At 45.0% G+C, this 14,499-nt stretch overlaps 2 long non-coding RNA genes across 3 annotated transcripts in view; one reads left to right on the top strand and one right to left on the bottom strand.

The window, feature by feature from the left end:
* LOC310697636 overlaps window positions 1–6,282 on the bottom strand; it is a 45,679-nt gene extending 39,397 nt beyond the window's left edge. Inside the window, exons 1-3 of one of the 2 annotated variants that reach the window (XR_014521123.1) lie at window positions 6,171–6,282; window positions 3,244–3,381; window positions 408–525 (exon numbers count right to left, since the gene is read on the bottom strand). This is a non-coding gene — a long non-coding RNA (uncharacterized lncRNA). Of the gene's footprint in view, window positions 1–407; window positions 526–3,243; window positions 3,382–6,170 lie in introns of those variants that run through there. The other variant, XR_014521122.1, reaches the window with a different exon arrangement.
* LOC310697588 overlaps window positions 1,242–14,499 on the top strand; it is a 41,470-nt gene continuing 28,212 nt past the window's right edge. The window contains exon 1 of the long non-coding RNA XR_014521060.1: window positions 1,242–1,907. This is a non-coding gene — a long non-coding RNA (uncharacterized lncRNA). The remainder of the gene's footprint in view (window positions 1,908–14,499) is intronic.

Consider the following 14,499-nt stretch of genomic DNA (forward strand, 5'->3'; position numbering starts at 1 on the left):
GAATTTATTTAAAGTAGCTAGGTGTTCCCTTACGACCTCTTTTCCCATCTTGGGCTGCAATTCCCTCCTTGCATCATTTATTCTGCTATCACCAAGTTGGGCATAACTTTCCTTTTGGCTGAATGTTTGAAATGACTGGTTTTTTTATCCTATCTTTTCCCTAAGAAGCTCAGGGCACTTCTCTCTTGCACCCCATTGTAGCCTCACAACCACCCTGTGAGGTAGGCAAGGCACAGAGAAGGAGGGAGAGACGGGGAGAGAGAGCACAATTTGAACTCAGCTCAAGTCAAGACCTTCCACCCCCTGCAGCATCTTGCATCTCATACCCATGTTGCTGGCCGGGAAGGACTAGTCAAATTCTACAGGTCTTCCTGCAGGGCTCATGAGAGCAATCATCCAATGGGGGGGGGGAATAGGCAAATTAGTCAATTGCTCTAGAAAAAGAGGTGCCTGAACTCACCACAAGCACCTCCCTTGTTCTCTTAGAATAGCAATGGCACCCTCCTGAGAGGCGGCAAGTTCCAGCTGAAAAAAGCCCATAACAGCAATAAAAACCATAAAATAACCATTTTAAAAACCACACAAATCTCAGTTAACGGTTGTGGAAGGATCTATTCTTAACTGCCTTTGTAGGCCTGGCAGAAAAGTTTTCAGCAGGCATTTAAAAGTTGCCACAAAAGGCACCCATCGAATCTCCAGTGGCAGAGAGTTCCGCAGGACCAAACCAAAGACAGTGAAGGCTTGGTGTCCTTGATGTTGTCAAACGAGCCTCGTTGACTCAGGAAACAGCCAGCGATGTTGAGGGAGCCGGGATATGTAAAGGTCCAGGAGGCAACAGAGGTATCCTTGACCTAAGCTGCTCAGGATTTTGCCAGGTCATACTAGAATCTTGAACGTGGCTCAGTAATACTGCAAATATATGCAAACATTTTTGACAGCCAAACTGGGTCATTCTTCTGCCCCTTTGGTTATACAGATTGGGCGCCCACCTTTAAAATTAAGGTTTCTTGGCTAGCGGGGCAGGATTGGGCATGACGTGAGCTCCTGAGAAGCTTGTTGGTGGTGTCCTTTTCCAGCCAAGACACCCAACTCTGAATCCCAGCTACTCCCAGGGACAAACTGGGGTTGCTGCTTCCACGCTCAGACCCAAACCACGAGCCAGGGTGCAGGATATTTTGAGCCGGATCCAGCAAGGACATCTCTTTATAAACCACCCAACTGAGCCGTTTTTCACCCATTGGAATAACGCTTCCCGCTTTTAACTGGGACCCGGCTTTGAGAAAGGGAGCGTGTGGGGGGTCAGGCATTGTGTGAGCAGAGGGCGGGTGGTTGGTTTTGCATATAAAAAAAATTTAAACCAGACATCTACCTCAGAGGCAGCCTCATGCAAACTTGTTCATCTGTGTCTGAATAGGCACCCCTAAATGACATTCGCATCATCTGGTGGCTTTGGAGGACGACCCCTGACCCTGTCTGGCTCTCCCGCATAGAAAGGCTGTCGTCTTCTCCCCCTGTCTGGCCATTGTCCCTCCATTTCCATATTGCTCCCCCACCCCTCTTTTTCCCATGCTGTCGCTCTCAGAGGTTCACCCCCTCCCAACCCCTTCCCATCTTGTTCTCCCGCCCCAACCCGAGCCGGTTTTTAAAAATCAATCAAGTTTAGAGAAGAGAAGGAGACTCCTCACATTCGGAGAGGCTGGAGGAGCCAGACACTTATATGCTGAAAGGATTTTTATTTTGCAGGGCGGGGGGGGGGAGTCTGTTTTGAGTTTTCTCTCCCCATCCAAAATCTCTCTTTTTGACACCCCCCCCTTTACCACACACTTTGGGAACGCAGAAATGGCAAAACGTGGTGATTTAGGTGGAACCGTCAACTTTGGACAGCAAGAGACAGGGCAGGAGACTGAGTGAGTAGCAAACTTTTGCAGAAATGAAAATGGGCTCTGTCTTGTGGGCAATGTTCTGATGTTTTGGGGGAAAAGGCTTTGCACAGGGTGAAATCCGGAGCCTCAAATCCAGATAGAAAGTAGTAGGAAGAAATAACCCATTTGAATTGTCCTAAGTGAGTCATGGCCACTAATTTCAATGGGTCTACTTCTGAGTAGGATTGGCTACAATTGACTTGCCTTTTGTTAAAGCTGTAGGATTTTAATTTTTTTTTTTAATAAGGACCAGTAGGAATAGGCAAATTGGTCCATTTCACTCTTTCTTGTTTCCCCAGTCTTTAGCTTAGTTCTTTACATTTTCACAGCAGTTTGTGATTTGTATTTTTATTAAGGAGGAAAAGTTCTCATGAAATGTCATTGCTGAATCTTTCCTAAAATGCTAATTTCTTGTTTTCACAAATATCATACATTTTATCCACACTATGCAAATATATATGCATGACTTGGCTGGAGAACTGGCTTGTAAAATTCAGAAAAGTGCAAATTTTGACAGGGAGCTGTTTTCTGGTTTCCATATATTTTTCAAAACTGGGAATTCGCTTTTGTTTCTGATGTTTTTGATCTGTTTCATGTTTGTTTTATGGTTCTCTTTTGTAGGCTATCTTGAAAATCTAGATTAATAAAAAAAAATGAAATGAAATTGCGAATTTTGTAGGTTCACCTTCTGAGGTGAGGCCAGCTAAATAGCTACCCTGTCCAGAGAGAGAGAAGAGGTTATATTATCTCCTCTTCTTTTACAAATTTACCGTATTTTTCGCTCTATAACACACACCCGACCATAACACGCACATAGCTTTTAGAGGAGGAAAATCCGTAGGCATGCCACCCATAGGCATTCCCTCCATAACACGCACAGACATTTCCCCTTACTTTTTAGGAGGAAAAAAGTGAGTGTTATGGTGCAAAAAATACGGTAATTGAGGACACCCTTGTAACACTTTTGACCTGGTTGGAGGGCTCGTCCAAGATTCATTTTGCCATTTCATACATTGGCAGAGGCTATGTTAGATGCTTTGTTAATATTTATCCATCCATCCACCCATCTATCCAATCCTTCCTCCCAAAGTAACTTGAGAACAACTCACTTTGGAAGATCCTTAAAGAGTTAGGGAGGTCTTGCATCAATTAGGCCAAGGATGCATTCGAGAGGCTGAAAGTGTCCCGTACCTGCAAATCTTAATCAGCTGTTCAAGATGAACCGGTTGCTAGCGTGCGAAACAGATTGCTGTGTTAATATTTGTGTGCACATGTTGCTGTTGTTGCTTAAAATAAAATAAAAAATTCTTCCTCCTCTTACCTCCAGGCTTTGGGTTGGGTAGTCAAGCTGAGTTAGGCACTTTGCGATGAACTGATCCAATCGAGTTGTGGATGATGATTTCGCCGGGCGAAATCCTCGGATAGACCTCTTTGCTTCTAGGGACTCTGTTTTGGAAGCCTGCAAATGAAATTTCAGAGGTGGCATTTACCCAAGGGTGGGGTCAGGGGCAGTGAAGAGGGGGGGAAGGCCCCCCAATAATAATAATAAAAAATTAGGAACTTTGGTTTGATCAAAATAGGGACAAACGAAGCGATTTGCTGGTAGTGCTGGTTGTAAGCATTTGCAAAGGGACGGCGCATGCAGACGCGTAGAGAGAGAAATGTGTTGAAATCCCGGGAAGCTGTGCAATGGTTTGGATTTCTTTTACCATCCAGAGATTTCCACGAACTGGAGTGGAGGCTGAGGATAATAACAAAATAATCAGAATAATTATCAGCATCGTAGGCAGGGGGAGGCGGAGAATTATGGCCGGTCCCTTTAAGATGCACAGACCATGTCTTCCTCCCCCCCCCCCCCCCCGGGTTTGTGACTCAGCAACTGCAGAGCCAGTAACTTGGGGAGGGGAGAGATTTTTTGCACACAGGGTTACTCTAAAGGCAGGTGCAACTGGGGTCTCAGTGGGATATGCTTGGGCCTGGACTGGGGTTGGTGGGGTATATATATTGTTATCGTGGGAGCAGTCTGCAAGAGGCAGCAGGTCTCCAAAGCCACATATTTGTGGGGGTGTAAAAGGGGGGTATTCCTTGAGGGCAAGCCGCTTTGGGTGTCTGTCCCAGTGGCAGTCTGGACGGCAGGGTTATTTTTGGATGCCTTTGCCATATTTCAGGTTATTGTTTCACTTCACTTAAAGCCCAGCGTTGTCTTCAAGGAGTTCAAGGTGGCCTGCATGCTCTCCCCCCCCCTCCTCACACAACAACCCTGCGAGGCAGACTAGGTTGAGAGGCAGTGGCTGCCCCCCCCCACAAGGTCGCACCCAGTGAGCTTCACAGCTGAGTGGGGCTTCGAACGCTGGCCTCCCATGTCCTTACCCGGTGCTCTAACCACTACACCAGGGATATATGTATTTCTGGACACATTGTGTTGCGAAATTCTGGACACCCTGCGAAATTCAGGTAAGGGGCAAAGTTTCGAAAAATGGCTCCTGTCTTGTGTCCAAAAACCTGCATCAGGCAGCTCAGAATGTAAGCGTGAACTAGATTGGATTTCTCCCTCTCCCCCTTGGTCTAAATACAAAGATGTTTGGGCAAGGCCCACCCAACAGGGCTGGTTTTTCTCTTTGGTTATCTAGCTGTATGAGTATATATGATGTCATAAAGCTAGAAAACCGAATGTACAAACCCACCCACTACTCGACGGGGCACCCCAGCTTTTGCAAATGTCTCCCCACGTCTACATCTTCCGGCAAAGGGTCCTGAGAATTGTTGCAGGGGTTGGGGGGCAGGCGACCCCTTCCACATTATTGTGGGGTGTACAGGAAGAGTTTTCTCTTAGGCGGCCAGTTAAACTCTTACTTGCTGAAAGAGAAGGATGGAACTGAACTAGAAGGCTGGGGGTAAATATAAATGAATAAAAGGGAATGGGGCTTCTCTGAGGGCCTCTGGCTGGCTTTCAACAGGGGTGGGATTTTATTAGGAAGAACATCCTGGCGGTAAGAGCGGTTGGACGGAGGATCGGGGTCCCTCAAATGGTCTTCTATCATTGATGCTTTAGCTGAGATTCCTGCATTGCAGGGGGTTGGACTAGATAATAGAATGACAGAATTGTAAGGTACCATGAGGGTCATGTATAATAATAATAATAATAATAATAATAATAATAATAATAATATCCACCCATCTAACTGGGTTGCCCCAGCCACTATGGGCGGCTTCCAACAGATATAAAAACACAATAAAACCTCAAACATTAAAAACTTCCTTACAGGGATGCCTAAAGACATCTTCTAAAAGTCATACAGTGGTACCTCGGTTTACAAACTTAATCCATTCTGGAAGTCCGTTCTTAAACCGAAGCAGTCCTTAAACCAAGGTAAACATTCCCTAATGAGGCCTCCTGCCACCAGTGCCCTTCCAACATTTGGATTCCATTCTTACACCAAGGTAAAGTTCACAAACTGGGACACTACTTCCGGTTTTGTGGAGTTCATAAACCAAATTGTTCATAAATAGGGCTGTTCTTAAACCGAGGTACGTACAACTGTAGTTTTTTATCTCCTTGACATCTGATGGGGAGGGCGTTCCACAGGGCGGGTGCCACTACTGAGAAGGCCCCCTGCCTGGTTCCCTGTATCCTCACTTCTCGCAGTGAGGGAACCGCCAGAAGGCACTCGGAGCTGGACCTCCGTGTCTGGGGTGGATGGTGGGAGTGGAGACGCTTCTTCAGGTTTCAGGGCCAAGGCAGTTTAGGACTTTAAAGGTCAGCATCAACACTTTGAATGGTGCTCAGAAACATACTGGGAGCCAATGCAGATCTTTCAGGACAAGTGTTATATGGTACCAGCAGCTGCTCCCAGTCACCAGTCTGACTGCCTCATTCTGGAATAGTTGTAGTTTCCAAGTCACATTCAAAGGCAGCCCCACGTAGAGCGCATGGTAGTAGTCCAAGCGGGAGATAACCAGGCCATGCACCACTCTGGCCAGACAGTGGAAGCAGGGTTGGAAGGGGTCCTGAGGGTCATCTAGCCCAACCCCCTGCAATACAGGAATCTTTTGCCCAATGTGACCCTGAGATTAAGAGAAAAGGGGGTGTGGGAGAGTTCACAAAAAGGAGAGAGCCCCCCCCCCCGAGATTAAGAGTCTCCTGCTCTACTGCCTGAGCCATCTCAGTTGCATTAGTCATTCCTCTGCCCCACCCCTTGCCCACACCCATGGCTGCAATTCTGTGAAATTATGTGTGTGTGTTTTTACCTGGAAAAGCAGTTGATCGTGACAGCAGTCTACAGTGCAGCTGGGCTACAGGTCACTTGCTTGGCATGTAGAAGGTCCCAAGTCCCATCTGTCATGGATGCTTTAGTTGAGATTCCTGGATGACCCTCGGGGTCCCTTCCAGCTCTACAGTTTAGGGTTCTATGGTTCAGTCTTCAGTCCTCTGCCCCTGCTGCAACAAAACATGTCTCTCATGCGTCAGTCTCTACAGCCATAGCAAGCACTGCAACCTTCCAACAACTCGACCTCACCCCCAAAGGCGCACTCTGTTGCAGTCCTGTGCTGCCAGCTGTGGCAGAGCTCAGGTGAGGGAGAAGCCAGCCAAGGCTCAGGGGGGTCCTTGCCTGGAGGCAGAGTCCGAATGCAAGGTCCAGCCCTAAGGTCAGGAGTATCTCAGTTCACGTAGTCAGACGATCTGGGGGTCAAGAAAGCCGAGGGTCCAAGGTCACAAGAAGCAGCAAGGTCTGCTCAGAAACAACAAACTTTTGTTTCCAGTAACTGACTGAGGCTGGAAATTCTGCTTGAGAAAGCTGGAGTCAGCTGGTTCACACCAGGAGCAAGAAGGCTGATGAGCAACAGGTGGAGTCAACTCACCTTCTGCTCCTTCAGGCTGCTGCTCAGCAGGTGAAGCCGACTTCTGGCCCATGACACACTCCTCTGTGGTCTCCCAAGAGAGATGGATGCCAGCAGCAGCAGAAATCATAATCATAGAATTGCAGAAGGTTTGTTTTTTTTAGGTGCCTAATTTATCCAGATTACTGCTAATTATTCCTGCAGGGGGTTGGACTGGATGACCTTTGGGGTGCCTTGCATTTTTCTACATTTCTAGGATTCCAGTTATGGGATGGATCACCAAGGAGAGCTTATGCCAGGCTTCAAAATCTTGCTCTCCCTGGCTGGCAAGGTATCATTTGGCTTGGCCCAGACACCTTCAAGCCTTTCTTCTTAAAAACGGAGAGCTAGAACTTTCTTTCTTTTGAAACAATGAAGCTTTTCTTCCCTTTTAAGCTACTACAGAATCAAAGCATACTCAGTGCCCTGGTTACAAAACTAATAATTTATTATTACCACTATTATTTTACATAGACTCGTAGAATCATGGAATTGTAGAGTTGGAAGGGATCCCCGAGGGTCATCTAGCCCAACCCCCTGCAAGGCAGGAATGTGTCCTTAATTTCAGATCATGCCTCTCACTCGCCTGGAGGGGGGTGGAGAGGGCTGCTGTCTGTGTTTGTAGAAACCAGCGTAGTGTTCAAAGGTAACAAATTACTTTTAGTGCTCCAGCGACTTTGACCTCCCTGTTCATGTGCTGAGTGCGTCCCTCAGACCAAAAATGATTCCCCACCTTTAAAGATCTGTTTTGCCCCAACAATTTGACAGCTTCCTCCAACCCTCATTCAGCTTCGCCATTTTACTTGGGCAACATCTTCCTGGGGACTTTCTGCAAAGGTAGTTAAATAACAATTTCCTGGTTTGTGGCAGGTGGCAGAAGGTGGGAGGGAGGACTCTTTTCCCCCCACAGAGGCGCAAGCCGATGAGTCAGAAAGATCATCTTAAAATAGGCTCCACTTTAAGGTCTCGTCTTCCAAATGCCATTAATTTTCTGGAGATTACAGACCTTCTCCGTATCCTAGCATCAGAAACTATTCCAGGGAAGGGAACAACAGTCAATTGTAAAAAGCAACCCCAAACTGAAAAGGAAAAGTCTTCCAGGCTGATCTGTAAAATGAGAATTGTTTGTTTGTTTGTTTGTTTGTTTGTTTTGCAAATTAGAAGCCTCTTTCACTAGAGTTGGAAGTGACCCTGAGGGTTGTCTAGTCCAACCCCCTGTAGTTGCTTTGGGGTACACCGCGGCCCTTAAGTGCATGTTGACTATGCATCAAATGTATGGGGTCAACTGTGGAATCATAGCACCACACAATTGTGGGGTTGGAAGGGGTCCTCAAGGTCTACTAGTCTAACCCTCTGCAATGCAAGAATCTCCACTAGACCGTACCCAACCTCTCCTTAAGAACCTCCAGGGTTTGCAAAGCTGTGCGAAGCCATCTGTGTAGTAATGTCAAGGCGTTACTTGTGGGTTTTAAGAGTGTTGCTTCCCAAATTTTATTCCAAGGCCCTGTGACCTTTTGAACAAAAACGTTATCCACAGACACACTTCGTTCCAGCTGCTCTGATCTAGACCCAACACACACAAACCCCTGGGACCCACTCTCCGCAAATCCTGACAGCGAGAAGACCACCTGCCCATCGGAGAGGAGGCAACACAATGGATCTGTCTGGAGTCTGAATTGTGGGGAGAGAGGCTGTTTTGTGATCTGCGTAGTTCACGGAGAATAGAAAACAACTCGTTGGGCCACCTCTCTCTTCCCTCAGCCTCCATGGCCTCACCTCACTCTGCTAAATCATCTGGCCCTAGATTTATATTTTTAAAAGGTCAACTATAGTGTCAACACATACACACACACACATGGAGGAGAGGGCTATCAATGGCCATTATTATTAATAATAATAATAATAATAATATTTTTTTATTTATACCCCGCCCTTCGCAGTTCAAAAACCAGGCTCAGTGCAGCTAACAACAAATTTAAAACACTTACTGTAATTATAAAAGCAGCATAAAATACAGTATAAAAACATGAATAATAATAAAATTCAAAAACCAGTTAGAAACTCCCCTGGGCTAGCTGGCTGAATTGGTCCTACTTGGGCCAGCGAGGAGACCAGGGGAGAATTAGCTGTGGGGTCTCAGAGTGGGGAATCTTCATAAAAAGGGGAGGGAGAGGGAAGGGAAGGGAACTAGAAGATCAGGCTGAATTCAAATTAAAGGCCAGGCGGAATAGCTCTGTCTTACAGGCCCGGCAGAAGGAGGTTAAATCCTGAAGGGCCCTAGTCTTGTGGGACAGTGCATTCCACCAGGTCGGAGCCACCACTGAGAAGGCCCTGGCTCTGGTGGAGAATAGGCTGACTTCCTTGGGGCCCGGGACCTCTAAACTATGATTATTCATGGACCTTAAGGTCCATTGGGGGGCAGACCAGGAGAGGCAGTCCCATAAATACGAGGGCCCTAAGCCACAAAGGGCTTTAAAGGTCGAGACCAGCACCTTGAACCTGACCCTGTACTCCACCGGGAGCCAGTGCAACCGGAAAAGCACTGGGTGAATATGCTCCCCGTCTTACCCCGCTCCTCTGACTGGGTTGCCCCAGCCACTCTGGGCAGCTTCCAACACATATAACCAATACCCTTCAAACATGTATAAAAACATAATAAAACATTAAACATTATAAGCCTCCCCATTCAGGGCTGCCTTCCGATATCTTCTAAAGGTTGTCTCGTTACTTATCTCCTTGGCTTGGGGGTCGCATAACTCCAGACCCTCCCACATTTCTCTGATGAAAATAGGGACGTCCTAAGGAAAAGCGGGACATTCTGGGATCAAATCAGAAACCGGGGCAGCTTCTGTAAATCCAGGACTGTCCCTGGAAAATGGGGGGACTTGGAGGATCTGTGAATAGCAGTTGCTGGAAACCACAGGAGAGGAGGGTGTCGCTCATGCCTTGCTTTTAGGATTGGGGCCCTTGGCCAGCCCCCAGGAGAACAGGATGCTGGACTGAGTCAGCAGGACAATTCTGACGGCCTTATGACTCATATGTTAGCTTGGTGGAAACTCCATGTCCAAGTAGAGTCTATCTTTGAATGCCAGTCCTGCTAGTGGGATTTACTTAGTTATCCCTCTTTTTTTGCCAGATCATTTTTATTTTCCAAATATTTACCAAATCATTCAAACAAATTGAATACGAATTTCCCCCACCCCCAAATTTCCTGCATTCCGTTCTTGATGCTTCCAAAGTTCTCTCTTGTTGCTGCATTCTTTCCCTAGTTATTTCTAATTCACATTCCATTCCTTACAATTAACCTTATATTACAATAGGTTTTTTGTGTTTTTAAACTTATCCTTAGCCATTAGCTATCCACTTTCCAATTCCTGCACGTACAATATTTTAACATTTGCAATATCTGTAAGTGAGGTTAATCAACAAATTATCAGTCCATGATAATAATTATCATTTCTAAGTTAAGTTCCTTTCCTCCATTCTGCGTGTATGAAAATCTAATAGTTGACATTCACTAGATGTTTGCCCTTTTCTTCTTATAATAGTCCGCTCTCTCAAAAAAAACTTCCTGTCCACTGTGCTTTAATTTCCAGACCATGGAAATTATTTAGCTATCCTTAGGAACATTGGAAGCTGGCACATGCTGTTTGGTGTTGCCCACACTGGCTGGCAGCAGCACTCATGATTTCAGACAGGCCTCTCTCCCAGTCTTGCCTGGAGATCCTGCCAGGGATTTGAACCCAAGACCTCCTGCATGCAGAGCAGGCACTCTCCCAGAGCTCCTTGGCCCTTTCCATCCTCTCCCACCAACAACCTTGTGAGGGAGGTTAAGCTGAGAGATATAGTGACTGCCCCCAAGGTCCCCCAGTGAGATTGGTGGCTGAGTGGCAGATTCGAACTCGGGTTTCTCCCAAGTCCTAGTCCTAGTTGCAGTGTGTGGGGAGGGGGAGGTACATCACTGCATGTATCCAACAAAGTTCTACTCAAAGTAGACACGTTAAAGTTACCGGACCCAAGTTTCCAATGGGCCACCTCTGAGGAGGACAATAGTAAGAAAAACAAGAGGAGATTTCCTTGTTCGTTTATTTCATTTAAGAATCATAATGACTGCACTCCTGTTCAATAATTTCACACACACAAAATATTTTTAAAACTGCATTATGTGTAAAAACAATTTTAAGAACAGAAAAACCCTAATTGCACTTACATACAAAACATTTTTTAAAAAAGCAGGTTGTGTATAAAATCCATTTTCTAATGGTTAGCTTTTTTATCACTATGTTTATATATACGGTATATTTTTTTAAAAAAAACTATTGTGTTACATACTGTAGTGTTAACAGGTTTATATTTTAAAATCAAGATTCAACTTTTTATATATACAATGGTACCTCAGTTTTGGAACGTAATCTGTTCTGGAAGACCGTCTGAGTTCTGAAATGTTTGAAAACCGATGTGTGAAGGGCAGTCTGCATATTCAATAGAGAATTTTTTTAAAAAAACACCTCAGCAGAAGCCCTTTACTTCCGAGGTGTGCTCAAAAACGGAAGCATTTACTTCCGGGGTTTTGGCATTTGAAAACCGAAACATTTGACTTCCGAAACGTTCAAAAACCGAGGTACCACTGTATAGATAACTGTATTTTTATGCACCCACCAGTCTTGAGATCTCTCTATCATCTATCTATCTATCTATCTATCTATCTATCTATCTATCTATCTCTATCATCTATCTATCTATCATCTATCTATCTATCTATCTATCTATCATCTATCTATCTATCATCTATCTATCTATCTCTATCATCTATCTATCTATCATCTATCTATCTATCTATCTATCTATCATCTATCTATCTATCTATCTATCTATCATCTATCTATCTATCATCTATCTATCTATCATCTATCTATCTATCTATCTCTATCATCTATCTATCTATCTATCTATCTATCTATCTGTCTGTCTGTCTGTCTGTCTGTCTATCTATCTATCTATCTATCTATCTATCATCTATCTATCTCTATCATCTATCTATCTATCATCTATCTATCTATCTATCATCTATCATCTATCATCTATCATCTATCTATCTATCTATCATCTATCTATCTATCATCTATCTATCTATCTATCTATCTATCTATCTATCTATCTATCTATCTATCTCTATCATCTATCTATCTATCTATCTATCTATCTATCTATCTATCTATCTATCTCTATCATCTATCTATCTATCATTCATCTATCTATCTATCTATCTATCTATCTATCTATCTATCTATCTATCATCTATCTATCTATCTATCTATCATCTATCTATCTATCTATCTATCTATCTATCTATCTATCTTTCTCATACCCTCCAACATTTCTCAGATGGGACACCCTACATTCTACATCAGGAAGCTTCTCCTGCACACGCAGACCTCGTGGGCACATCAGCATTGGTCACCTTGAGCCAACTCCAACCTCTCCGCGGAACTTGCCTCACAGGGTTGTTGTGAAGGGAAAATGTGCGAAGGAAGGGATTGTGTGCAACACCTTCCACAGATAAATGGAAGGAAATAGGATATAGGATTTGAGCCGCCTTGAGTCCCTGTCAGGGGAAAAAACAGGATATAATAATAATAATAATAATAATAATAATAATAATAATAATAATAATTAATAATAGGAGAAGAAACTGAGAATGATCGGGAATACGCTAGACAGAAAATCCTATTAAACTCAGTGGGACTTAGTTCTGAGCGAAAATGCTTAGGATCGCAGTGTAAGGCAGCCCAGTCTTGACCAAGTTACCTGGGAGTAAGCTCTGCTGAATACAATGGGGCTTACTTCTGAGTAGACAGGGCAAGGCTCCATTTGCATTAAAGGAATCAACACTCCCCACATTTCCTAAGATATGGCTGACTGCGGAAGCATTGCAATTACAGTGGCACCTTGGTTCTCAAACTTAATCCGTTTCGGAAGTCTGTTCCAAAACCAAAGCGTTCCAGAACCAAGGTGCACTTTCCTATAGATAGTAATGCAAAATGGATTAATCCGTTCCAGACTTTTAAAAACAACCCCCAAAACAGCCATTTAACATGAATTTTACTATCTAACAAGACCATTGATCCGTAAAATGAACGCAATAAACAATGTACTGCAGTCACACAATCAGTAGCTGAACTGGGTTCCACACAGTCACAAAAACAAAACAAAACAAAAAAGCCGCAAAAACAAAGATGCAAAATAAATAGCAAAAACAGACAGACCTCAGTGTAAAACTCAAAATGGAAGCGTAACACTCAAAACGGAGCACGTTCGGCTTCCGAAAAATGTTCCCCAAACAGAACACTTACTTCCAGGTTTGCAGTGTTTGGGTTCCAAGTTGTCTGAGTGCCAAGGTACCACTGTAAAGAATTTTAAATGGATTGGTGACATTTTCTTCCAAAAATATAAGAAAGGCTTCGTATGCCAGCTTCACCGTTTCCTTCATTTGGCGCAGGGATTTCATTTTCTGTAGAAACTGGACTCTCTTTCTGCACCTACACACAAACCACTCTTAATTGTTTTCTTTTAAATGGAGGAAAAGGGAAACCGGGACATTCCGGGATCAAATCAGAAACCGGGATGGCTTCTGTAATTCCGGGACTGTCCCTGGAAAATTGGGGCACTTGGAGGTTCTGCTCTCTGTCTGTCTATCTTCCCCCCTGTATTTCATAGAATGATAGAATTGTGGAGCTGGAAAGACCCCAGGGGTCATCCAGTCCAACCCCAGGAAGGAAGGAATATTTGCCCTGTTCCGGAGTGAGTGGCAATGGGCCTGAGCTTTCCCTGCGCAGAAGGAGTACTGGCTGACTGGGGTGGAGGAGAAGTAACAGAAAACAGAGAGGGCGGGGGATGCAGTGGAGTAGCCTGCCAGAGGGCAGGGTCCGGCTGGCCGGCCCAACATTTTGCGGAAGCCTTGCTTTTGTCGCTATGTTCTTGGCACACTGTGGTGAGGGATGACCCCAATGAGAGGGATGAGTCTGCCAAGGACTCGGAAATAGCTCAGTTGGCACTTGAAAAGGCAGCGGGGGAGGGGGTCATTTGGCATTTTGCTGGGTCCATTTTCCTATGTCCTTTGGAGGCTTGCTTTGTCACCAGCTTCCTCCGTGCCACAATGGAGGGCCGCCTGTGCCCGCTCTCCCGGTGCCAAGATGAGGCAGCTGGATCGGAGGCCATTTCTCTTCAGTTTTGACTCCACCAGGCACTGAATGGGCTTGCCTGGCTTGGGCGGATATTGAGAGTCGAGTTCAGATCTGCCAGTCCAAGTTCTTTTTTAAACTTCTTTGTTCGGGGGCTAAACAGTCTCCCGGTTTGCGAAGTGGGGCACTTTCAGGAAAAAGTCTTTGAAGGCAGGCGGGTGGGGGGGGGCGCAGCCTAAACAGAGAAAGGCTTGTATAAGCATGAATGGTGTTGGGCGAGAGTAATAAATTTAGGTGCAGGAAAAGGGACCCCCACAAAAAAGTAGAAAAATGATCAAGGGGACGGAGCGACTCCCCAATGAAGGAAGCTTGCAAAGTTTGGGGGGCTTTCTTAAGTTTGGAGAAAAGGCTAGTTTAAGGGAGGCTATAAAATGGTGTGTGGAATGGAGAAAGTGGATTGAGAGAAGATTTCCTCATGCATTCATATAACACCACAACTTGTGGGCATCTGTGAATTG

The sequence above is a fragment of the Podarcis liolepis genome, assembly GCF_965112155.1.
Source record: "Podarcis liolepis genome assembly, chromosome: 18".
Lineage (NCBI taxonomy): Eukaryota > Metazoa > Chordata > Lepidosauria > Squamata > Lacertidae > Podarcis > Podarcis liolepis.